The sequence below is a fragment of the Anas platyrhynchos genome, chromosome 1, assembly GCF_047663525.1.
Source record: "Anas platyrhynchos isolate ZD024472 breed Pekin duck chromosome 1, IASCAAS_PekinDuck_T2T, whole genome shotgun sequence".
NCBI classification, from domain to species: Eukaryota; Metazoa; Chordata; class Aves; order Anseriformes; family Anatidae; genus Anas; species Anas platyrhynchos.
The window spans coordinates 89,017,418-89,040,643 of record NC_092587.1 but is presented as its reverse complement, the minus strand read 5'-3'; the positions used below and the strand labels follow the sequence as shown (position 1 = coordinate 89,040,643).

Sequence of the window (23,226 nt, the reverse complement as noted above, 5' to 3'; positions counted from 1 at the left end):
TGACTCAGCCTCAAGAAAATTGGTGTAACGTTTAACATAAATAACAGAGAATTATAAGTTTAAATGGGAGGATGTCTGAAAATATTTAAAGCATCAAAAGAAACATTGTGCTATGCTAATAAAGACATACATGAAAATGACAGCATATTTAACTGGGTTGTTTTATATGAAATCCAAGCTTTATGCACAGGGCTAATGCCTCTCCCTGGAGAATAGCTTTGCCAGTTACTATAAAACCCAGGAAATTTCTCTTGTTTTGTGTTGTTGCCAGCACTTGGATGCTGGCAAGCAATGATTGTGCAAGAGTTTCAAGAATAAAAATCCAAATTAAAAGAGAGAATGAGAGAGAAGATGTTACAAAAGAGTACGGTTTTGGCCATTATGATTGCTGAAAGAATTTTAAAATATGACCCAAATCAACCTGAAAGAAAGATGAAGCCACAAGATAGAAGAAAGCCACCCACCCCTTTCATTGGCCCTACATCTTTTAAAAATATCACTATGTTTTCTGTCCTAGTGTTATTTTTTAGGTTTATGACTGGCAATACTCACTTCGCCAGACCCCTTCTGTTTTCAGATCTATGAGACAAATCCTGTGCACACTCCTTAATGCACAGTACCCCAGCTTTTCTGCCAACACATGTCCCTACGTGCTTCATGCAAGACTAAAATAAAAATAAGGAAGACTGCAGAAGATTGCAGCATATGACCTAATAGTGTCAATCTCATGCTGAGTGAGATGTGACTTACAAGAATGCTAGCAAGAATTAATTTGGAGAAGGTCATGAAGAACTTTGACAACCGTTACTGGCAGACGAGAAGAAAAAGGTTCACTAAATCATATTTTAGAAGCAAACTTAAAGACAAGGGGATTACCACATTCAATACTGGAAGCTTAAGCAGCAACTGTCAGACTTGCTGAAGGGAGGTACAGCAACACAGATGTGCACCTTTTTCCTTGGAAGCCCTGGACCAAGTGTGTTTGTGCAGTAGTTCTATTAAGTGATAGAGGAGGTAAGGCATCCTAGCCTGCTCTAGGAAAAATGAAAGGTAGGAAATCTTGGTCAAAGAGGTTAAGTACGAGTGTGGTGAGTACAAGAATAAAAGCCTGCAGCCATTTTTGTGTTGAGAAGGAAAATAGCATCTTACCAGAGAAACTGCAAATATATTCTGAACAGAATGACTCAGTAGAACACTGCAGATCAGGAGGGTCTTTTCCTAATGAAAACGTTTGATGCTTAAAATAAGGCCATTAAGTACATGATTATGCCTGAATATAAGCAGAAATCTCCCATCTTGCAGTCCAATTCTGTCCAAGAGGGTGTCAAAAATGAGGATGGTTTTGGCAGCAAGTTCTATCCTGAAATATGAAGGCTGGTGCCCAGAGCCAGTCTCTTAAACAACTTTACAGCAATGGGAGAATGGAAATTGACTAAATGAAACACTTCTTTCACTGAGACCATGAAATCCTCCTACAGTCTCTAATGCAAGTTCTAACAATGAGAGTCAATCAGCAACACTAATATTTTTTTTTGTCACCTCCAGTATCCCTAGGCAGCACTAGGGCCTTCATTTGTATGCCAGTGTGGAGAGAGTTCCCTGGGACTTATTATATGTTTCAGTAACTGATTTACATTCAATCTGCCATAATAAAGGCCAGATGATCACCTCTATTATGCAAATGAATGCATGGAAACAGCAAGGAAGTCAGTAACTTGAAGTGGCAAAAGGAATAAGTGCCATTCTGTTCTTCTTCTCTCTATCCTTTGACCTTTCAATAGCTTTTTTACTTGTAAATTTGTATTCAAGGGGAAGGGTATTGCCAACTGGAAAGTGATGAATTAGGTTAGAAATCATTTTATGCCACAACTGACAGTCATCTTACACAAGAAAAGGTACATTGGCAATATAAAGGGTGTTCAATAAATAAAAGCCTTGTTGCCTTTGGCTTTTAGCGCACATAAACTCTCAATAGTTTAAATGAATGGGCTTAAAATGCACTGGTTGTTACACCATAGAAGGACTTATTTTAATGAAATGCAAGTAACATGGATATAGAGAAATGTAAACAATATACGTGTAGTTATCAGAAAAGTAAACAGAAGATGGCCTCCATACATTTATGTCCTTTGTCACTTTATGTTTGTCTTTTCAGAGATATTTTAACACTGAAATAATTTTATATTTTCTTCTGTCTTTTCTTCATAAAATTGTCTTGGCCTTATCTGAAAATGTATTGTGATGGTCACCATCATGTTCAAAAGCAGAAAGTATACCATGCACCTCCAGAATTGAATCCATTCTCTTTAGTTTAACCTAAATAACCAAGTTTCAGGAATCTGTGGGACAAGGACGCTTATAAAGGAAAAGGGTTTTCTAGCTGAAGTAGCTTACATCTGAACACATTCTTCCATTAAAAAAAAAAAAAATCATAATTCTGGCATTTAAATATCCTAACCATTCAGAATGATCTTATAAAACTTTGTTTGAAGGGTGAAAACCGGGAATTAATAGAGATTCACTTGGGAGCTATTCTCTGAGCTTTACAGATGGCAGTAAGACCCCACAGCATTACAAATATTCGTATTTTGCATATACTGAAATAGATTGTTTTACCTGTGTGGGATTCATGTGTAGTTTCTCTATTTTCTTTCTTCTTTTTCCCTAGAATGAAAGAATTTTTTTTTTGAGAGAAAACAGACAACATGGGAATGAACAAATTACCATATTAATAATTTCATAGCTCTGTCTATACAGATTTAATACATTAGTAAATCAAATAAAATAAATAACTCCATTGGATTTTGAGAAGACAGGAAGATAATTTATTCCTAGAGGTGCATACCCAGATTTATTGGAAGAACTATTCACTTCTCACTGTGTATAGAGCTTTGTGAGATTTGTGGTCTCCATTTCAGACCAAAAGAGGTGCTTGTGTGTCTGAAACATTACATTCTGTTGTTACATCCCACTGGCTTGATGAGATGTTGCCTCTCCTGACAGACCTTGCCTGCACACCTACTGAGAACAAACAGTAGATATAGTGACAGTAACTCGCAACTGGTTTCACCCAGAAGCCCTCACAGAGAAAACTGCTCTTACAGGCAGCACAAGTTTTGCCTAGTTAGGTTTTGACCCTAGAATTCTAATATAAAGCCTATCCCAAAAGATCTGAATCAAAATATCTAAGTTTAATCAAGATCAGATGTATGTACAAAACAGACTGAGGGACACTATTCGACCTTTTGGTGACTGACCTACTCACAAAAGCAAGGTCTTGTGGGATTCACCTCTTCATGCTCATAGTTTGGGGCAACAAGCCAGTACAACATCTGTTTAGTATTCATTGCAAAGCAAATGTACAATGCTGACACCATTAATCAGCTTGTCCAAGTGAATAAAATGTCAAAAGCTGATGTAAGAAAGCTTGGCTTTAAAAGCAAACATTTCATACAGATCTGCATGGGTCCATCTAATGATGGATAAGTTAACCCTGGAAGATGAAGAATGACTCCAGCCTAATGTTAGAGGTGGAATGTATGTAAATCTAACAATATGCACAAAGATCGTAAAAAAAAATAGAGGTATGGGAACTAGTTCTGCAAAAACCAATCACCTACCATTGGTGCCACAAGTATGTGAGATTAATCAGAACAAATAAAAACATTTTATTTTGAGTCCCACCTGCAGGTTGCAAGCTGTGCCTTAAAAGTAAGGGTTTTTACCTTCACAGAACCGCTAAGTGGTAGCTAGCTTCTCTGCCTGTGCTGAGCCACAGACAGGAGCAATATTTCACGGACAGATAATAGCTAGAATTAATTAGCTAGGTACAAAACAGCGCACCAGTTCTTGAATTCTAGGCTTAAACTATGGGTAAAAGCTGAGGACCAGTCAGGAAAGGGTGCTGTTACTCCCTTCTTTAATGAGGAGTAGAACATCTGTCAGGGAAAGAGGAGGTAGGGAACACACACACACAGAAGACAGAGATGGAAAAAATCTCTGCTAGCCAGCTTAAAAATGCAGGCCCATTCTATTGCTTCATCAGATCTGCTTTTAAAAGTCCAAGGCTTTTAAGCTTCCAAGATTCCCTGTGGGACGTGTTTCTGGACTGTAGTGTATTTTGGTCTCAGTATACTTTTTCCTGATACTTTTTTATTTAACCTGAATTTCTTCCCAATATTACTACCACACCCCTTCATAACAATAAAAATTTACCTCCCTCATAAACTCTGTAAGACTCTACTGCCTTTCCTTCAGGGTCAGATTCTGCTACGTCTTCTCAGAATATTGTGTCTCTTACTATCAATTTGCCCCAGTGGAAAGCATCAGGATTATTCAAGGGTAGGGCTCTAGCCTTGAAGAATAAAGTAGGCATTGCTAAATTAGGCACAACATGTTTTGAAAAAATGAGACAGACTTTTTTTTGTTGTTGTTGGGAAGCCACAAAAATTAATGAATCAGCCTCTTCACAACTAGAAATCAAAGACTTCTTAAGAAGAGTTGCCATCATGTGAACTGAAAAGACTGTATGTGATGTACTGTTCTAACAGAAGAAATATGTATTTGCTGTTGTACTGTATTTCATTTACCTGGGGGAAGGAAAAAGCTTGATAATTTACTCGTTAAGTGTTCCTGAGTAAGTACTGTGTTCTTTGCTCCAACTGGCTAAAGAACAAGAGTGGCATAAAATAATTTGGGGTCCAATGAGTTAAATCATGAGTTAAATCATGAGTTAAATCAGGTCAATATAAATTAAATTTATCTAAATAAACAAAAAAACAGTGTTGGAAAACTAGAGAGGAAGTTTTATAAAGCAAGGAGAACTGTTTGGTGAAGTAGGCTGGACTGAAGAGCCCTAAGTCCTGAATGGTGAGAAAATTTGGGAGAATTTCTAAGTGTGAGTTGCAAAAACCCTTTGTAATTTGAATCCCAAATAAAGGAAAACACTTCTAGAGAAGGGGTCTGCTGCAAATGGATGAACAGCTACCTGAAAACAAGTGTATTTGGAGTTAAAATAAAAAGCCTATAAAATGGAAAAGGAAATTAACCAAGCAAAATTTCTCTGGTTTGAAGGTCAGGAAATATAGCAATAATGTATAAGTTGCTAAAAAGACCAAAAATAAGTAGCCTTTAATGATAAAAAGGTAGGATCATTGTGCAATCGTAACAGATTAACAGATCAGAAAGTAACAGTTATCTACCTAAGGCCACAAAACAAAATGAGTACTTTTTTTTCCACCTTGTACAGCAAACCCTACTTCCGGATTTGATAACACAGAAAGAACATAACAATGCACTTGTAGATTTCAATAGTAAACAATGCTTTAGAACACACTGTAAAGGAAAAAAACTTATGCAAGGCATAAATGCAATAAAAATAGGACAAAACACAGTCTGAGTTTACAAAAGATGGACTGTAACAGATTCTTCTGGCATTGTTTTTGACAACAATCAACGTTATTTTAGGGAAAGAAAATGTAGTAAATCTGTCGTGACTGCTATAAAGCTTTCTTATACAGTCCATTAGTTAAAATGGAGAAGATGCAAAATACTGTAAGAATCACTTGACTGTGAATACAAATGAGTATGACAGTAACAAGAGGGTTTGGCAAGGACCTGAGTAAGGGAGAGAGAGAACAAAGGTTTATCACTGAGGGTTCAAGGAGGATTATAGGGAGACATCCTCCAGGACTGTTTACAGAATTCAGTATTATAAAATATTCTCACGAATGGCCTTGGCACATAGGCTAGAAACATATTAATGAAATCTGTTGATGACATGGAGGCATTTTCAGTACAGTGGCAAAATATCATATACAGAGAGGGAAAAGAACATCATACAACAAACAGTGATCAATTTTGTAGTCAGGAGTAATAGAAACATGATGAAAATGCAAAGACTCGCATGACTTTCTGGTTTAAATTGGCAGTTTATCAACTGGAGGTGTCCAGGGACAATGACTGATATGTTAGGTTTATGGCCCAACTGTGAGATGTGACTGACATGAAACTATGAAAAAGACAAAGATGATCCTCATCTGAAAAGCAAGATATTTTACCAGAAATAAGGGATTATTAACTCCAATTTACATGAAATAATAACACCTCTCCTGGACTGTTGTGTTCTATTTATCATTATTTAAAAATTAATTAGATCTAGATTGTGTGCACAGAACAGATTCAGAGACTGGACACTAGGCAGGTCAGGAGACTGGATACAAGGTTCACAAAGAGCCTGTCTTGCTAAAAGAGATCGCTCAAATGAGCAATTAGATAAGTAGAGGTGTGATTGCTGCCTATGAACGCATCAAGGAGTACATATAGAGGAGGAATTTGCTCTGCCTTCCAAAAGATGATACTGGCACAATGACAGCTAAAAGAAGGTTTCTAAAGAGCAGAGCAAAGAGTTACTAAAACAGCCCGCTGAGGGACATAATAGGAGCAAGAAGACCAATTCTATTTTCAAAAGGATTGCCAATAGTTTGTGAATAGATTTTTATTAAATGATTGTTCACCTGAACAGGAGATTGGGCTTCAAGACTTTTTTTTTACAAAACATCAAGTGCTTTTTTTCCCGCTTTCTCCCAAAGGAGAGAAAAAAGCCCGAAAGGGAAAAATACATTTGAAATTGGCACTGCCATTTAAGACTGAGGAATCTAGTTTAATACAGATAGTTTGGAAAACTCCGCATCGGCCCCAGAAAGCTTTGAGTAGTGTTTAGTTCCCCTTTGGGCTCTAGTGGATTCACTACTCATTCTCTGACTTCTGAATACTGCTTCATTCTGTAGGATTCCTGCTCCTTGCTACAGTGCTCCTCAAGGTTCTGCTTTTCGTGGTGAGGCTCGGATAGTTCTCAGAATAGGCTGTGTTTAGGTGAAGTCTTGAAAAAGTTTGCAAATCCTATAACAATATTCCCGATCATGCTAAGCCTGTATCTGACCATGGTCTGTCTATGAAATCAGACACATTTGGCTTGTTGCCTTCCCAAGATAATCTGCTCTTCTGTCTTAGCTTTGCTAACTTGACTCTATTCAGTTTTGATAACTGTCAGGTGACGTCCAAAAACAAACTAGCCCAATCATAGCAGGGCAGATACCTGCTGATTTAGTGGAGTTGTGCCAGTCTAGAACCTTATAGTCAAATCTAGGTTTCATAAAATCACATTTTTGAGAATATGCATAAGGCAGAGACATATCCACATATTCTCTTTCCACACATTACAGACCAGCTCTTAGAAAAACTACAATGCAGATTGGGAAAGAAACCTTAAGACATGCCCTTGTAAACAGCAGCACCCTAAGACATGCAAACCACAGTGCCAAACTCACCTGGCTGGAGTGGCAGTACAGAGTGCTCACTTTGGTCTGTTCTTCTGCTCTTGACATACATGCAGGTTGCTGCTAGCTTCACCTTCCCCTCTGTGGGCGGTGAACAGCTTCTGCACAGGTACTGCTTGTGTACTGGTGGGATGCTGTGGCTGCAGTTTCTGTAGTCTATTTCCAAATGGAGGCCAGGCAATGCAAAAGGTAACAAACAAACAGATGTCAAAATTGAAATAGAATGAGAAAGGAATGCTCTCAATCTCTGTTAGCATCCCAAAATACTATTTGGAGTGAGTGTGAATGAGTCTTAGTGAGAACTGCTTGCTGGCAATTGCAATTTGAACTCTATGTTAGAGCTATTTAAAGATGTTGGATTTAAATTGAACATAAAATCTGATCAGCTATTAATTGAAAGCAACTGTTTGGTTGGGCAGTTAAATGCACAAGAAAAAAAAAGAAAATAGTACCTTAAATTACAAATACACCCATTAAAACTGATGAAACTTATTTAATTTTGACTCTTAGCTGTGGTCTCAGTACTTCCCTATACTTCCTATGTACTTCCCTGTGTACTGCCTAGCTTCCACGGCCATGTGAGGGAACTCATGGCCATGTGAGATGCTATGGGGGTATGTCTAGGACTATAAAACAGCATATGTATAACTTGTATTTTGTGCATTACCTTAAGGAAAAACTGTACAAAGCACCTCTTTCCCCCCCCCCTCCCCCCCAGGTAAAATGCCATCAGAGCATAGCTGGCTTATTTACAGGATTATGGAATGTGACCTATGTCACCAAATTTTAGTTCTGTTAACTAATATTCGTATCCATGATTAGTCAAAAATCTGTATATTCACACTTAATGTGTATCTAATGTGTATCTAAGAATGCATGAAGATGTTCTGGAATAGTACAAGATATCTCGCAGCTGTTTCATTAATATTTTAAAAATTAAGGGATTCTAAAAAAACATATTGAGCATTAACTCAGTTCAAAGACACTCTTCAGTTTCATAGCCATTATAAACTAATTTTAAGCCTTTTCTATAATGCTTCACATTCAGCTACTGTCACTGACAGTATTTCCACTTACATGGTAGAAGCTGGAAATTCTGGCAACTAGGCAAAGATCAGAGGGTCTTCTCAGCAGATGGGTCTTCTCAGACCTGTAATGGTAGGGATGGCAGTTTGGGATTGTGAGATGATTATGGCTGGAAGGCAGTTAGAGAATTGCTCTGCAGTGACATGGTTAATCATGCTGTTTCTAAACGAATGTTTTTCCTTTCCAAATTTACCTCCCTCCAGACAATGGGTAGCTCATCCTTCTCATGGAAATACACTTTATAAGCACCACCACGATCCTTTTTTTTTTTTTTTTTTTTTTAATAATCCCAGCTATTGCAACTACTATTGGCATTTACACTTTCTGGTGTATCTTCTCATTCTGTAGGCTGTGTTCCCTTAAGGACAGGACTGTCATTTGCTAGATGTTTGCAAAATGCTCACCACATAGACTTCCCTCAGGGCTTCCCAAATCCTTCTCATACCCTTTCATTTAGTATCTAATAATAAGCAAGAGTCAAGACCACAATTCTTCAGCAAATTCCATTGCTATGGAATCACGATATACACAAGACCCAGATAATATCTCTGTATTTTGTACATAATTTTGTTCCTAGACAACTGCACACAGGGTCAAGTGCCTTGGGAGTTTAGATCATTTTGTTTCCTATGCATTATCTAAGTGAGGAATTGCAAGCAGGCACAGAGTGCCTCCTATGTTATCAGGAAGCATCTGGTAATTTGACCTGTATTTGCTATGAAGTTCTCTGCTCTAAGTTTCAGCTGTAGAAGTCCTGCTTGTTTACAGTATTTGCTCTAAGACTTTATTATTAGATCCACTCTTTCAATATGCTACTGAGTTTTTCCTTTTACACGTTTTACACATAAGTGTAATCTCCACTCTTACTCTTTCAAAATCTATTTGGTTATCTGGACCATTGCTCTGAAAGCTATTCATGAAATTCTCTCCTTTTTTTTTTTTTTGCACCAGACTTGACAGTCACCACAAAGAAGGACGATGTACCACAGGACAAAGCCTGGGAGGAAGACTATGAGCCTTCAGCATGGAAGACCCCCAGAGGGACCACCAGGGACTGATAGGCATGCGCCAGTGGGAGAGTTCAGAATCCAGGAACTAATTATAATAACCCTGCCTTTTCTAGAAGTAGAAATGAACATGTATTAGCCTAGGAGCAGAAAAAGCTGCCACCTGGTGTAACGTGTGTGCGTGTTGGAGGAACCCAGACTCCCCGTGCACCCAGCACTCTTTACTTGCCTTTTATTAACCCCACAAATAAACCTCATAAAGCTAAGCTGACTCAGAATTTACAATAGTATGATGAAAAGTGTTGCACTCAAGTTGGGAAGGGGAGAGGAGAATGTTCGTGTATACATGAGAATTGTACTCAAACAGCTGATTACACCTTTGCATACACCTTTTAAGGGAAAACTTTAAACCTGAGAAGCAACAGGCAGTCTTCTACGTTTCCTGATATGATATCATGATAGATGATATAGGTATGATATCAAAGGATGATATCATACCTATAGTCTGCTGCAGGCTGAAAAGTAGCCTGTGCCTCAGGTACCGTTTTATGCCTTTGCTTTTGTTACTACATCCCTGTAAGTCTTCAAAAGGGAAATGAAATTATCCTACCCAGAAGAAACACCGTCCAGAAGACACTTGAGTTGTTAGGGCCTGAATTCTCAACAAAACCAAAGGCAGGGATCTTACTGACCTGGAGAAAGAGGCTTTAATCTCTCCTGGCTTGTTTACTCCTGAAGGAGCGTGAAAGAGACGCGTGTCCTTGTACGTGAAGAGGAGGTGAAGGAACAGCTAGTGCTAGGAATGCACAAATCCGTTGCGCCAGACTAATAGGTGGTTGGCTCTGAGCTGGGAGACTGCAACAGAAAAACAGAATTATCTAGGTTGGAAGAGACCTCCAAGATCACCGAGTCCAACCTCTGACCTAACACTAACCAGTCTCCCACTAAACCATATCACTGAGCTCTACATCTGAACGTCTTTTAAAGACACCCAGGGATGGAGGCTCAACCACATCCCTGAGCAGCCCATTCCACTGCCTAACAACCCTTTCGGTAAAGAAGTTCTTCCTAATATCCAACCAAGGCACATGGGAAAATAGACCAACCCCCTCGCTACAGCCTCCTTTGAGGTACCTGTAGAGAGATGACAGGTACCACGACTACAGCAATGTAGTCATGTAACCAAATTAAAGCCTAAACATTCTGCCCGGTCCTTCACCTGAATAGGGAGTGAGGATCCAGATCCTGGCATTTATAGTTGATAGTTTATATGCAGCCTAAGTAAATACTGCAGTCAGAGGTCATGGCGCTAGATTTTAAAAACTCTGGCATAAAGAAGAAAACTCAGAAAAGGAAATTTAAAAAACATTAATATCAAGTAAAGTCTTTCTGATTGCTGTATTCTTTATCTGTCGTGACAAGACAGATGAAAATCTATGACGACAATTTTGCCTTTTAGGTCATTTTCCTTTTCTTTGTTTCTTTTATTTATGCTGATCTATCTTATTTTAACAGACTCTGTACTAATTTTCCTCACAGAATGACTAGTAGAAATATGACCCTTATATGCCTTTTGTAATTAATTAATTAGGTCAACTCTAATCACTAAGCCCCTTGTCAGCTTATTTCTATTAGTGATAACTAGCAATTGAACCTAAAACATAGAAGCCAGGTTGATGAGCCTATTCCACAAGGTCTCATGACTCCACACATGTGAAGTGAAATCTGCCAGGTGGGGATCATTTGACCTTTCCTATATAATAAGCATGAGGAATGATGGGAAGAACTGCCACTCCAGGAGAGTTTGAGATTAAAACTACTTAGGGAGCACTAACTTGGGGAGCTTTTCTAGAGTTCTGCTGAAAAAGACTCAGAATTTCAGAGTAGGCTGCTTTTTCTTCGTGTTTTCTACCATTTCTAAGATATATTCTACCATTTCTAAGATATATCTTTGGAGACTCTATGAACAGGTAACATCGGGGGTGACTACTCAGAACAGGAAAAGCCTGATAATGCTACTGCCCCATGAAGTCGTTCAGCAATGACTCAAATTAAGAAGCGAGCAGGTAAGCATTCATGGGTCCTACAGTGGCTTTGTGTTTGGGAGCTTACTCACTTGCCTTACCTTGTGGCCGAGTCCCCGGTCCCGCGCCGAGTCCCCGGTCCCGCGCCGAGTCCCCGGTCCCGCGCCGAGTCCCCGGTCCCGCGCCGAGTCCCCGGTCCCGCGCCGAGTCCCCGGTCCCGCGCCGAGTCCCCGGTCCCGCGCCGAGTCCCCGGTCCCGCGCCGAGTCCCCGGTCCCGCGCCGAGTCCCCGGTCCCGCGCCGAGTCCCCGGTCCCGCGCCGAGTCCCCGGTCCCGCGCCGAGTCCCCGGTCCCGCGCCGAGTCCCCGGTCCCGCGCCGAGTCCCCGGTCCCGCGCCGAGTCCCCGGTCCCGCGCCGAGTCCCCGGTCCCGCGCCGAGTCCCCGGTCCCGCGCCGAGTCCCCGGTCCCGCGCCGAGTCCCCGGTCCCGCGCCGAGTCCCCGGTCCCGCGCCGAGTCCCCGGTCCCGCGCCGAGTCCCCGGTCCCGCGCCGAGTCCCCGGTCCCGCGCCGAGTCCCCGGTCCCGCGCCGAGTCCCCGGTCCCGCGCCGAGTCCCCGGTCCCGCGCCGAGTCCCCGGTCCCGCGCCGAGTCCCCGGTCCCGCGCCGAGTCCCCGGTCCCGCGCCGAGTCCCCGGTCCCGCGCCGAGTCCCCGGTCCCGCGCCGAGTCCCCGGTCCCGCGCCGAGTCCCCGGTCCCGCGCCGAGTCCCCGGTCCCGCGCCGAGTCCCCGGTCCCGCGCCGAGTCCCCGGTCCCGCGCCGAGTCCCCGGTCCCGCGCCGAGTCCCCGGTCCCGCGCCGAGTCCCCGGTCCCGCGCCGAGTCCCCGGTCCCGCGCCGAGTCCCCGGTCCCGCGCCGAGTCCCCGGTCCCGCGCCGAGTCCCCGGTCCCGCGCCGAGTCCCCGGTCCCGCGCCGAGTCCCCGGTCCCGCGCCGAGTCCCCGGTCCCGCGCCGAGTCCCCGGTCCCGCGCCGAGTCCCCGGTCCCGCGCCGAGTCCCCGGTCCCGCGCCGAGTCCCCGGTCCCGCGCCGAGTCCCCGGTCCCGCGCCGAGTCCCCGGTCCCGCGCCGAGTCCCCGGTCCCGCGCCGAGTCCCCGGTCCCGCGCCGAGTCCCCGGTCCCGCGCCGAGTCCCCGGTCCCGCGCCGAGTCCCCGGTCCCGCGCCGAGTCCCCGGTCCCGCGCCGAGTCCCCGGTCCCGCGCCGAGTCCCCGGTCCCGCGCCGAGTCCCCGGTCCCGCGCCGAGTCCCCGGTCCCGCGCCGAGTCCCCGGTCCCGCGCCGAGTCCCCGGTCCCGCGCCGAGTCCCCGGTCCCGCGCCGAGTCCCCGGTCCCGCGCCGAGTCCCCGGTCCCGCGCCGAGTCCCCGGTCCCGCGCCGAGTCCCCGGTCCCGCGCCGAGTCCCCGGTCCCGCGCCGAGTCCCCGGTCCCGCGCCGAGTCCCCGGTCCCGCGCCGAGTCCCCGGTCCCGCGCCGAGTCCCCGGTCCCGCGCCGAGTCCCCGGTCCCGCGCCGAGTCCCCGGTCCCGCGCCGAGTCCCCGGTCCCGCGCCGAGTCCCCGGTCCCGCGCCGAGTCCCCGGTCCCGCGCCGAGTCCCCGGTCCCGCGCCGAGTCCCCGGTCCCGCGCCGAGTCCCCGGTCCCGCGCCGAGTCCCCGGTCCCGCGCCGAGTCCCCGGTCCCGCGCCGAGTCCCCGGTCCCGCGCCGAGTCCCCGGTCCCGCGCCGAGTCCCCGGTCCCGCGCCGAGTCCCCGGTCCCGCGCCGAGTCCCCGGTCCCGCGCCGAGTCCCCGGTCCCGCGCCGAGTCCCCGGTCCCGCGCCGAGTCCCCGGTCCCGCGCCGAGTCCCCGGTCCCGCGCCGAGTCCCCGGTCCCGCGCCGAGTCCCCGGTCCCGCGCCGAGTCCCCGGTCCCGCGCCGAGTCCCCGGTCCCGCGCCGAGTCCCCGGTCCCGCGCCGAGTCCCCGGTCCCGCGCCGAGTCCCCGGTCCCGCGCCGAGTCCCCGGTCCCGCGCCGAGTCCCCGGTCCCGCGCCGAGTCCCCGGTCCCGCGCCGAGTCCCCGGTCCCGCGCCGAGTCCCCGGTCCCGCGCCGAGTCCCCGGTCCCGCGCCGAGTCCCCGGTCCCGCGCCGAGTCCCCGGTCCCGCGCCGAGTCCCCGGTCCCGCGCCGAGTCCCCGGTCCCGCGCCGAGTCCCCGGTCCCGCGCCGAGTCCCCGGTCCCGCGCCGAGTCCCCGGTCCCGCGCCGAGTCCCCGGTCCCGCGCCGAGTCCCCGGTCCCGCGCCGAGTCCCCGGTCCCGCGCCGAGTCCCCGGTCCCGCGCCGAGTCCCCGGTCCCGCGCCGAGTCCCCGGTCCCGCGCCGAGTCCCCGGTCCCGCGCCGAGTCCCCGGTCCCGCGCCGAGTCCCCGGTCCCGCGCCGAGTCCCCGGTCCCGCGCCGAGTCCCCGGTCCCGCGCCGAGTCCCCGGTCCCGCGCCGAGTCCCCGGTCCCGCGCCGAGTCCCCGGTCCCGCGCCGAGTCCCCGGTCCCGCGCCGAGTCCCCGGTCCCGCGCCGAGTCCCCGGTCCCGCGCCGAGTCCCCGGTCCCGCGCCGAGTCCCCGGTCCCGCGCCGAGTCCCCGGTCCCGCGCCGAGTCCCCGGTCCCGCGCCGAGTCCCCGGTCCCGCGCCGAGTCCCCGGTCCCGCGCCGAGTCCCCGGTCCCGCGCCGAGTCCCCGGTCCCGCGCCGAGTCCCCGGTCCCGCGCCGAGTCCCCGGTCCCGCGCCGAGTCCCCGGTCCCGCGCCGAGTCCCCGGTCCCGCGCCGAGTCCCCGGTCCCGCGCCGAGTCCCCGGTCCCGCGCCGAGTCCCCGGTCCCGCGCCGAGTCCCCGGTCCCGCGCCGAGTCCCCGGTCCCGCGCCGAGTCCCCGGTCCCGCGCCGAGTCCCCGGTCCCGCGCCGAGTCCCCGGTCCCGCGCCGAGTCCCCGGTCCCGCGCCGAGTCCCCGGTCCCGCGCCGAGTCCCCGGTCCCGCGCCGAGTCCCCGGTCCCGCGCCGAGTCCCCGGTCCCGCGCCGAGTCCCCGGTCCCGCGCCGAGTCCCCGGTCCCGCGCCGAGTCCCCGGTCCCGCGCCGAGTCCCCGGTCCCGCGCCGAGTCCCCGGTCCCGCGCCGAGTCCCCGGTCCCGCGCCGAGTCCCCGGTCCCGCGCCGAGTCCCCGGTCCCGCGCCGAGTCCCCGGTCCCGCGCCGAGTCCCCGGTCCCGCGCCGAGTCCCCGGTCCCGCGCCGAGTCCCCGGTCCCGCGCCGAGTCCCCGGTCCCGCGCCGAGTCCCCGGTCCCGCGCCGAGTCCCCGGTCCCGCGCCGAGTCCCCGGTCCCGCGCCGAGTCCCCGGTCCCGCGCCGAGTCCCCGGTCCCGCGCCGAGTCCCCGGTCCCGCGCCGAGTCCCCGGTCCCGCGCCGAGTCCCCGGTCCCGCGCCGAGTCCCCGGTCCCGCGCCGAGTCCCCGGTCCCGCGCCGAGTCCCCGGTCCCGCGCCGAGTCCCCGGTCCCGCGCCGAGTCCCCGGTCCCGCGCCGAGTCCCCGGTCCCGCGCCGAGTCCCCGGTCCCGCGCCGAGTCCCCGGTCCCGCGCCGAGTCCCCGGTCCCGCGCCGAGTCCCCGGTCCCGCGCCGAGTCCCCGGTCCCGCGCCGAGTCCCCGGTCCCGCGCCGAGTCCCCGGTCCCGCGCCGAGTCCCCGGTCCCGCGCCGAGTCCCCGGTCCCGCGCCGAGTCCCCGGTCCCGCGCCGAGTCCCCGGTCCCGCGCCGAGTCCCCGGTCCCGCGCCGAGTCCCCGGTCCCGCGCCGAGTCCCCGGTCCCGCGCCGAGTCCCCGGTCCCGCGCCGAGTCCCCGGTCCCGCGCCGAGTCCCCGGTCCCGCGCCGAGTCCCCGGTCCCGCGCCGAGTCCCCGGTCCCGCGCCGAGTCCCCGGTCCCGCGCCGAGTCCCCGGTCCCGCGCCGAGTCCCCGGTCCCGCGCCGAGTCCCCGGTCCCGCGCCGAGTCCCCGGTCCCGCGCCGAGTCCCCGGTCCCGCGCCGAGTCCCCGGTCCCGCGCCGAGTCCCCGGTCCCGCGCCGAGTCCCCGGTCCCGCGCCGAGTCCCCGGTCCCGCGCCGAGTCCCCGGTCCCGCGCCGAGTCCCCGGTCCCGCGCCGAGTCCCCGGTCCCGCGCCGAGTCCCCGGTCCCGCGCCGAGTCCCCGGTCCCGCGCCGAGTCCCCGGTCCCGCGCCGAGTCCCCGGTCCCGCGCCGAGTCCCCGGTCCCGCGCCGAGTCCCCGGTCCCGCGCCGAGTCCCCGGTCCCGCGCCGAGTCCCCGGTCCCGCGCCGAGTCCCCGGTCCCGCGCCGAGTCCCCGGTCCCGCGCCGAGTCCCCGGTCCCGCGCCGAGTCCCCGGTCCCGCGCCGAGTCCCCGGTCCCGCGCCGAGTCCCCGGTCCCGCGCCGAGTCCCCGGTCCCGCGCCGAGTCCCCGGTCCCGCGCCGAGTCCCCGGTCCCGCGCCGAGTCCCCGGTCCCGCGCCGAGTCCCCGGTCCCGCGCCGAGTCCCCGGTCCCGCGCCGAGTCCCCGGTCCCGCGCCGAGTCCCCGGTCCCGCGCCGAGTCCCCGGTCCCGCGCCGAGTCCCCGGTCCCGCGCCGAGTCCCCGGTCCCGCGCCGAGTCCCCGGTCCCGCGCCGAGTCCCCGGTCCCGCGCCGAGTCCCCGGTCCCGCGCCGAGTCCCCGGTCCCGCGCCGAGTCCCCGGTCCCGCGCCGAGTCCCCGGTCCCGCGCCGAGTCCCCGGTCCCGCGCCGAGTCCCCGGTCCCGCGCCGAGTCCCCGGTCCCGCGCCGAGTCCCCGGTCCCGCGCCGAGTCCCCGGTCCCGCGCCGAGTCCCCGGTCCCGCGCCGAGTCCCCGGTCCCGCGCCGAGTCCCCGGTCCCGCGCCGAGTCCCCGGTCCCGCGCCGAGTCCCCGGTCCCGCGCCGAGTCCCCGGTCCCGCGCCGAGTCCCCGGTCCCGCGCCGAGTCCCCGGTCCCGCGCCGAGTCCCCGGTCCCGCGCCGAGTCCCCGGTCCCGCGCCGAGTCCCCGGTCCCGCGCCGAGTCCCCGGTCCCGCGCCGAGTCCCCGGTCCCGCGCCGAGTCCCCGGTCCCGCGCCGAGTCCCCGGTCCCGCGCCGAGTCCCCGGTCCCGCGCCGAGTCCCCGGTCCCGCGCCGAGTCCCCGGTCCCGCGCCGAGTCCCCGGTCCCGCGCCGAGTCCCCGGTCCCGCGCCGAGTCCCCGGTCCCGCGCCGAGTCCCCGGTCCCGCGCCGAGTCCCCGGTCCCGCGCCGAGTCCCCGGTCCCGCGCCGAGTCCCCGGTCCCGCGCCGAGTCCCCGGTCCCGCGCCGAGTCCCCGGTCCCGCGCCGAGTCCCCGGTCCCGCGCCGAGTCCCCGGTCCCGCGCCGAGTCCCCGGTCCCGCGCCGAGTCCCCGGTCCCGCGCCGAGTCCCCGGTCCCGCGCCGAGTCCCCGGTCCCGCGCCGAGTCCCCGGTCCCGCGCCGAGTCCCCGGTCCCGCGCCGAGTCCCCGGTCCCGCGCCGAGTCCCCGGTCCCGCGCCGAGTCCCCGGTCCCGCGCCGAGTCCCCGGTCCCGCGCCGAGTCCCCGGTCCCGCGCCGAGTCCCCGGTCCCGCGCCGAGTCCCCGGTCCCGCGCCGAGTCCCCGGTCCCGCGCCGAGTCCCCGGTCCCGCGCCGAGTCCCCGGTCCCGCGCCGAGTCCCCGGTCCCGCGCCGAGTCCCCGGTCCCGCGCCGAGTCCCCGGTCCCGCGCCGAGTCCCCGGTCCCGCGCCGAGTCCCCGGTCCCGCGCCGAGTCCCCGGTCCCGCGCCGAGTCCCCGGTCCCGCGCCGAGTCCCCGGTCCCGCGCCGAGTCCCCGGTCCCGCGCCGAGTCCCCGGTCCCGCGCCGAGTCCCCGGTCCCGCGCCGAGTCCCCGGTCCCGCGCCGAGTCCCCGGTCCCGCGCCGAGTCCCCGGTCCCGCGCCGAGTCCCCGGTCCCGCGCCGAGTCCCCGGTCCCGCGCCGAGTCCCCGGTCCCGCGCCGAGTCCCCGGTCCCGCGCCGAGTCCCCGGTCCCGCGCCGAGTCCCCGGTCCCGCGCCGAGTCCCCGGTCCCGCGCCGAGTCCCCGGTCCCGCGCCGAGTCCCCGGTCCCGCGCCGAGTCCCCGGTCCCGCGCCGAGTCCCCGGTCCCGCGCCGAGTCCCCGGTCCCGCGCCGAGTCCCCGGTCCCGCGCCGAGTCCCCGGTCCCGCGCCGAGTCCCCGGTCCCGCGCCGAGTCCCCGGTCCCGCGCCGAGTCCCCGGTCCCGCGCCGAGTCCCCGGTCCCGCGCCGAGTCCCCGGTCCCGCGCCGAGTCCCCGGTCCCGCGCCGAGTCCCCGGTCCCGCGCCGAGTCCCCGGTCCCGCGCCGAGTCCCCGGTCCCGCGCCGAGTCCCCGGTCCCGCGCCGAGTCCCCGGTCCCGCGCCGAGTCCCCGGTCCCGCGCCGAGTCCCCGGTCCCGCGCCGAGTCCCCGGTCCCGCGCCGAGTCCCCGGTCCCGCGCCGAGTCCCCGGTCCCGCGCCGAGTCCCCGGTCCCGCGCCGAGTCCCCGGTCCCGCGCCGAGTCCCCGGTCCCGCGCCGAGTCCCCGGTCCCGCGCCGAGTCCCCGGTCCCGCGCCGAGTCCCCGGTCCCGCGCCGAGTCCCCGGTCCCGCGCCGAGTCCCCGGTCCCGCGCCGAGTCCCCGGTCCCGCGCCGAGTCCCCGGTCCCGCGCCGAGTCCCCGGTCCCGCGCCGAGTCCCCGGTCCCGCGCCGAGTCCCCGGTCCCGCGCCGAGTCCCCGGTCCCGCGCCGAGTCCCCGGTCCCGCGCCGAGTCCCCGGTCCCGCGCCGAGTCCCCGGTCCCGCGCCGAGTCCCCGGTCCCGCGCCGAGTCCCCGGTCCCGCGCCGAGTCCCCGGTCCCGCGCCGAGTCCCCGGTCCCGCGCCGAGTCCCCGGTCCCGCGCCGAGTCCCCGGTCCCGCGCCGAGTCCCCGGTCCCGCGCCGAGTCCCCGGTCCCGCGCCGAGTCCCCGGTCCCGCGCCGAGTCCCCGGTCCCGCGCCGAGTCCCCGGTCCCGCGCCGAGTCCCCGGTCCCGCGCCGAGTCCCCGGTCCCGCGCCGAGTCCCCGGTCCCGCGCCGAGTCCCCGGTCCCGCGCCGAGTCCCCGGTCCCGCGCCGAGTCCCCGGTCCCGCGCCGAGTCCCCGGTCCCGCGCCGAGTCCCCGGTCCCGCGCCGAGTCCCCGGTCCCGCGCCGAGTCCCCGGTCCCGCGCCGAGTCCCCGGTCCCGCGCCGAGTCCCCGGTCCCGCGCCGAGTCCCCGGTCCCGCGCCGAGTCCCCGGTCCCGCGCCGAGTCCCCGGTCCCGCGCCGAGTCCCCGGTCCCGCGCCGAGTCCCCGGTCCCGCGCCGAGTCCCCGGTCCCGCGCCGAGTCCCCGGTCCCGCGCCGAGTCCCCGGTCCCGCGCCGAGTCCCCGGTCCCGCGCCGAGTCCCCGGTCCCGCGCCGAGTCCCCGGTCCCGCGCCGAGTCCCCGGTCCCGCGCCGAGTCCCCGGTCCCGCGCCGAGTCCCCGGTCCCGCGCCGAGTCCCCGGTCCCGCGCCGAGTCCCCGGTCCCGCGCCGAGTCCCCGGTCCCGCGCCGAGTCCCCGGTCCCGCGCCGAGTCCCCGGTCCCGCGCCGAGTCCCCGGTCCCGCGCCGAGTCCCCGGTCCCGCGCCGAGTCCCCGGTCCCGCGCCGAGTCCCCGGTCCCGCGCCGAGTCCCCGGTCCCGCGCCGAGTCCCCGGTCCCGCGCCGAGTCCCCGGTCCCGCGCCGAGTCCCCGGTCCCGCGCCGAGTCCCCGGTCCCGCGCCGAGTCCCCGGTCCCGCGCCGAGTCCCCGGTCCCGCGCCGAGTCCCCGGTCCCGCGCCGAGTCCCCGGTCCCGCGCCGAGTCCCCGGTCCCGCGCCGAGTCCCCGGTCCCGCGCCGAGTCCCCGGTCCCGCGCCGAGTCCCCGGTCCCGCGCCGAGTCCCCGGTCCCGCGCCGAGTCCCCGGTCCCGCGCCGAGTCCCCGGTCCCGCGCCGAGTCCCCGGTCCCGCGCCGAGTCCCCGGTCCCGCGCCGAGTCCCCGGTCCCGCGCCGAGTCCCCGGTCCCGCGCCGAGTCCCCGGTCCCGCGCCGAGTCCCCGGTCCCGCGCCGAGTCCCCGGTCCCGCGCCGAGTCCCCGGTCCCGCGCCGAGTCCCCGGTCCCGCGCCGAGTCCCCGGTCCCGCGCCGAGTCCCCGGTCCCGCGCCGAGTCCCCGGTCCCGCGCCGAGTCCCCGGTCCCGCGCCGAGTCCCCGGTCCCGCGCCGAGTCCCCGGTCCCGCGCCGAGTCCCCGGTCCCGCGCCGAGTCCCCGGTCCCGCGCCGAGTCCCCGGTCCCGCGCCGAGTCCCCGGTCCCGCGCCGAGTCCCCGGTCCCGCGCCGAGTCCCCGGTCCCGCGCCGAGTCCCCGGTCCCGCGCCGAGTCCCCGGTCCCGCGCCGAGTCCCCGGTCCCGCGCCGAGTCCCCGGTCCCGCGCCGAGTCCCCGGTCCCGCGCCGAGTCCCCGGTCCCGCGCCGAGTCCCCGGTCCCGCGCCGAGTCCCCGGTCCCGCGCCGAGTCCCCGGTCCCGCGCCGAGTCCCCGGTCCCGCGCCGAGTCCCCGGTCCCGCGCCGAGTCCCCGGTCCCGCGCCGAGTCCCCGGTCCCGCGCCGAGTCCCCGGTCCCGCGCCGAGTCCCCGGTCCCGCGCCGAGTCCCCGGTCCCGCGCCGAGTCCCCGGTCCCGCGCCGAGTCCCCGGTCCCGCGCCGAGTCCCCGGTCCCGCGCCGAGTCCCCGGTCCCGCGCCGAGTCCCCGGTCCCGCGCCGAGTCCCCGGTCCCGCGCCGAGTCCCCGGTCCCGCGCCGAGTCCCCGGTCCCGCGCCGAGTCCCCGGTCCCGCGCCGAGTCCCCGGTCCCGCGCCGAGTCCCCGGTCCCGCGCCGAGTCCCCGGTCCCGCGCCGAGTCCCCGGTCCCGCGCCGAGTCCCCGGTCCCGCGCCGAGTCCCCGGTCCCGCGCCGAGTCCCCGGTCCCGCGCCGAGTCCCCGGTCCCGCGCCGAGTCCCCGGTCCCGCGCCGAGTCCCCGGTCCCGCGCCGAGTCCCCGGTCCCGCGCCGAGTCCCCGGTCCCGCGCCGAGTCCCCGGTCCCGCGCCGAGTCCCCGGTCCCGCGCCGAGTCCCCGGTCCCGCGCCGAGTCCCCGGTCCCGCGCCGAGTCCCCGGTCCCGCGCCGAGTCCCCGGTCCCGCGCCGAGTCCCCGGTCCCGCGCCGAGTCCCCGGTCCCGCGCCGAGTCCCCGGTCCCGCGCCGAGTCCCCGGTCCCGCGCCGAGTCCCCGGTCCCGCGCCGAGTCCCCGGTCCCGCGCCGAGTCCCCGGTCCCGCGCCGAGTCCCCGGTCCCGCGCCGAGTCCCCGGTCCCGCGCCGAGTCCCCGGTCCCGCGCCGAGTCCCCGGTCCCGCGCCGAGTCCCCGGTCCCGCGCCGAGTCCCCGGTCCCGCGCCGAGTCCCCGGTCCCGCGCCGAGTCCCCGGTCCCGCGCCGAGTCCCCGGTCCCGCGCCGAGTCCCCGGTCCCGCGCCGAGTCCCCGGTCCCGCGCCGAGTCCCCGGTCCCGCGCCGAGTCCCCGGTCCCGCGCCGAGTCCCCGGTCCCGCGCCGAGTCCCCGGTCCCGCGCCGAGTCCCCGGTCCCGCGCCGAGTCCCCGGTCCCGCGCCGAGTCCCCGGTCCCGCGCCGAGTCCCCGGTCCCGCGCCGAGTCCCCGGTCCCGCGCCGAGTCCCCGGTCCCGCGCCGAGTCCCCGGTCCCGCGCCGAGTCCCCGGTCCCGCGCCGAGTCCCCGGTCCCGCGCCGAGTCCCCGGTCCCGCGCCGAGTCCCCGGTCCCGCGCCGAGTCCCCGGTCCCCGCCGAGTCCCCGGTCCCGCGCCGAGTCCCCGGTCCCGCGCCGAGTCCCCGGTCCCGCGCCGAGTCCCCGGTCCCGCGCCGAGTCCCCGGTCCCGCGCCGAGTCCCCGGTCCCGCGCCGAGTCCCCGGTCCCGCGCCGAGTCCCCGGTCCCGCGCCGAGTCCCCGGTCCCGCGCCGAGTCCCCGGTCCCGCGCCGAGTCCCCGGTCCCGCGCCGAGTCCCCGGTCCCGCGCCGAGTCCCCGGTCCCGCGCCGAGTCCCCGGTCCCGCGCCGAGTCCCCGGTCCCGCGCCGAGTCCCCGGTCCCGCGCCGAGTCCCCGGTCCCGCGCCGAGTCCCCGGTCCCGCGCCGAGTCCCCGGTCCCGCGCCGAGTCCCCGGTCCCGCGCCGAGTCCCCGGTCCCGCGCCGAGTCCCCGGTCCCGCGCCGAGTCCCCGGTCCCGCGCCGAGTCCCCGGTCCCGCGCCGAGTCCCCGGTCCCGCGCCGAGTCCCCGGTCCCGAGTCCCCGGTCCCGCGCCGAGTCCCCGGTCCCGCGCCGAGTCCCCGGTCCCGCGCCGAGTCCCCGGTCCCGCGCCGAGTCCCCGGTCCCGCGCCGAGTCCCCGGTCCCGCGCCGAGTCCCCGGTCCCGCGCCGAGTCCCCGGTCCCGCGCCGAGTCCCCGGTCCCGCGCCGAGTCCCCGGTCCCGCGCCGAGTCCCCGGTCCCGCGCCGAGTCCCCGGTCCCGCGCCGAGTCCCCGGTCCCGCGCCGAGTCCCCGGTCCCGCGCCGAGTCCCCGGTCCCGCGCCGAGTCCCCGGTCCCGCGCCGAGTCCCCGGTCCCGCGCCGAGTCCCCGGTCCCGCGCCGAGTCCCCGGTCCCGCGCCGAGTCCCCGGTCCCGCGCCGAGTCCCCGGTCCCGCGCCGAGTCCCCGGTCCCGCGCCGAGTCCCCGGTCCCGCGCCGAGTCCCCGGTCCCGCGCCGAGTCCCCGGTCCCGCGCCGAGTCCCCGGTCCCGCGCCGAGTCCCCGGTCCCGCGCCGAGTCCCCGGTCCCGCGCCGAGTCCCCGGTCCCGCGCCGAGTCCCCGGTCCCGCGCCGAGTCCCCGGTCCCGCGCCGAGTCCCCGGTCCCGCGCCGAGTCCCCGGTCCCGCGCCGAGTCCCCGGTCCCGCGCCGAGTCCCGGTCCCGCGCCGAGTCCCCGGTCCCGCGCCGAGTCCCCGGTCCCGCGCCGAGTCCCCCGGTCCCGCGCCGAGTCCCCGGTCCCGCGCCGAGTCCCCGGTCCCGCGCCGAGTCCCCGGTCCCGCGCCGAGTCCCCGGTCCCGCGCCGAGTCCCCGGTCCCGCGCCGAGTCCCCGGTCCCGCGCCGAGTCCCCGGTCCCGCGCCGAGTCCCCGGTCCCGCGCCGAGTCCCCGGTCCCGCGCCGAGTCCCCGGTCCCGCGCCGAGTCCCCGTCCCGCGCCGAGTCCCCGGTCCCGCGCCGAGTCCCCGGTCCCGCGCCGAGTCCCCGGTCCCGCGCCGAGTCCCCGGTCCGCGCCGAGTCCCCGGTCCCGCGCCGAGTCCCCGGTCCCGCGCCGAGTCCCCGGTCCCGCGCCGAGTCCCCGGTCCCGCGCCGAGTCCCCGGTCCCGCGCCGAGTCCCCGGTCCCGCGCCGAGTCCCCGGTCCCGCGCCGAGTCCCCGGTCCCGCGCCGAGTCCCCGGTCCCGCGCCGAGTCCCCGGTCCCGCGCCGAGTCCCCGGTCCCGCGCCGAGTCCCCGGTCCCGCGCCGAGTCCCCGGTCCCGCGCCGAGTCCCCGGTCCCGCGCCGAGTCCCCGGTCCCGCGCCGAGTCCCCGTCCCGCGCCGAGTCCCCGGTCCCGCGCCGAGTCCCCGGTCCCGCGCCGAGTC

At 61.4% G+C, this 23,226-nt stretch overlaps 1 long non-coding RNA gene across 1 annotated transcript in view; it reads right to left on the bottom strand.

The window, feature by feature from the left end:
- Nucleotides 1-7,327: 7,327 nt before the first annotated feature.
- Nucleotides 7,328-23,226, bottom strand: part of LOC110353218 (uncharacterized) — a 234,280-nt gene continuing 218,381 nt past the window's right edge. The window contains exons 12-14 of the long non-coding RNA XR_005267213.2: nucleotides 10,123-10,285; nucleotides 8,415-8,487; nucleotides 7,328-7,493 (exon numbers count right to left, since the gene is read on the bottom strand). This is a non-coding gene — a long non-coding RNA (uncharacterized lncRNA). The remainder of the gene's footprint in view (nucleotides 7,494-8,414; nucleotides 8,488-10,122; nucleotides 10,286-23,226) is intronic.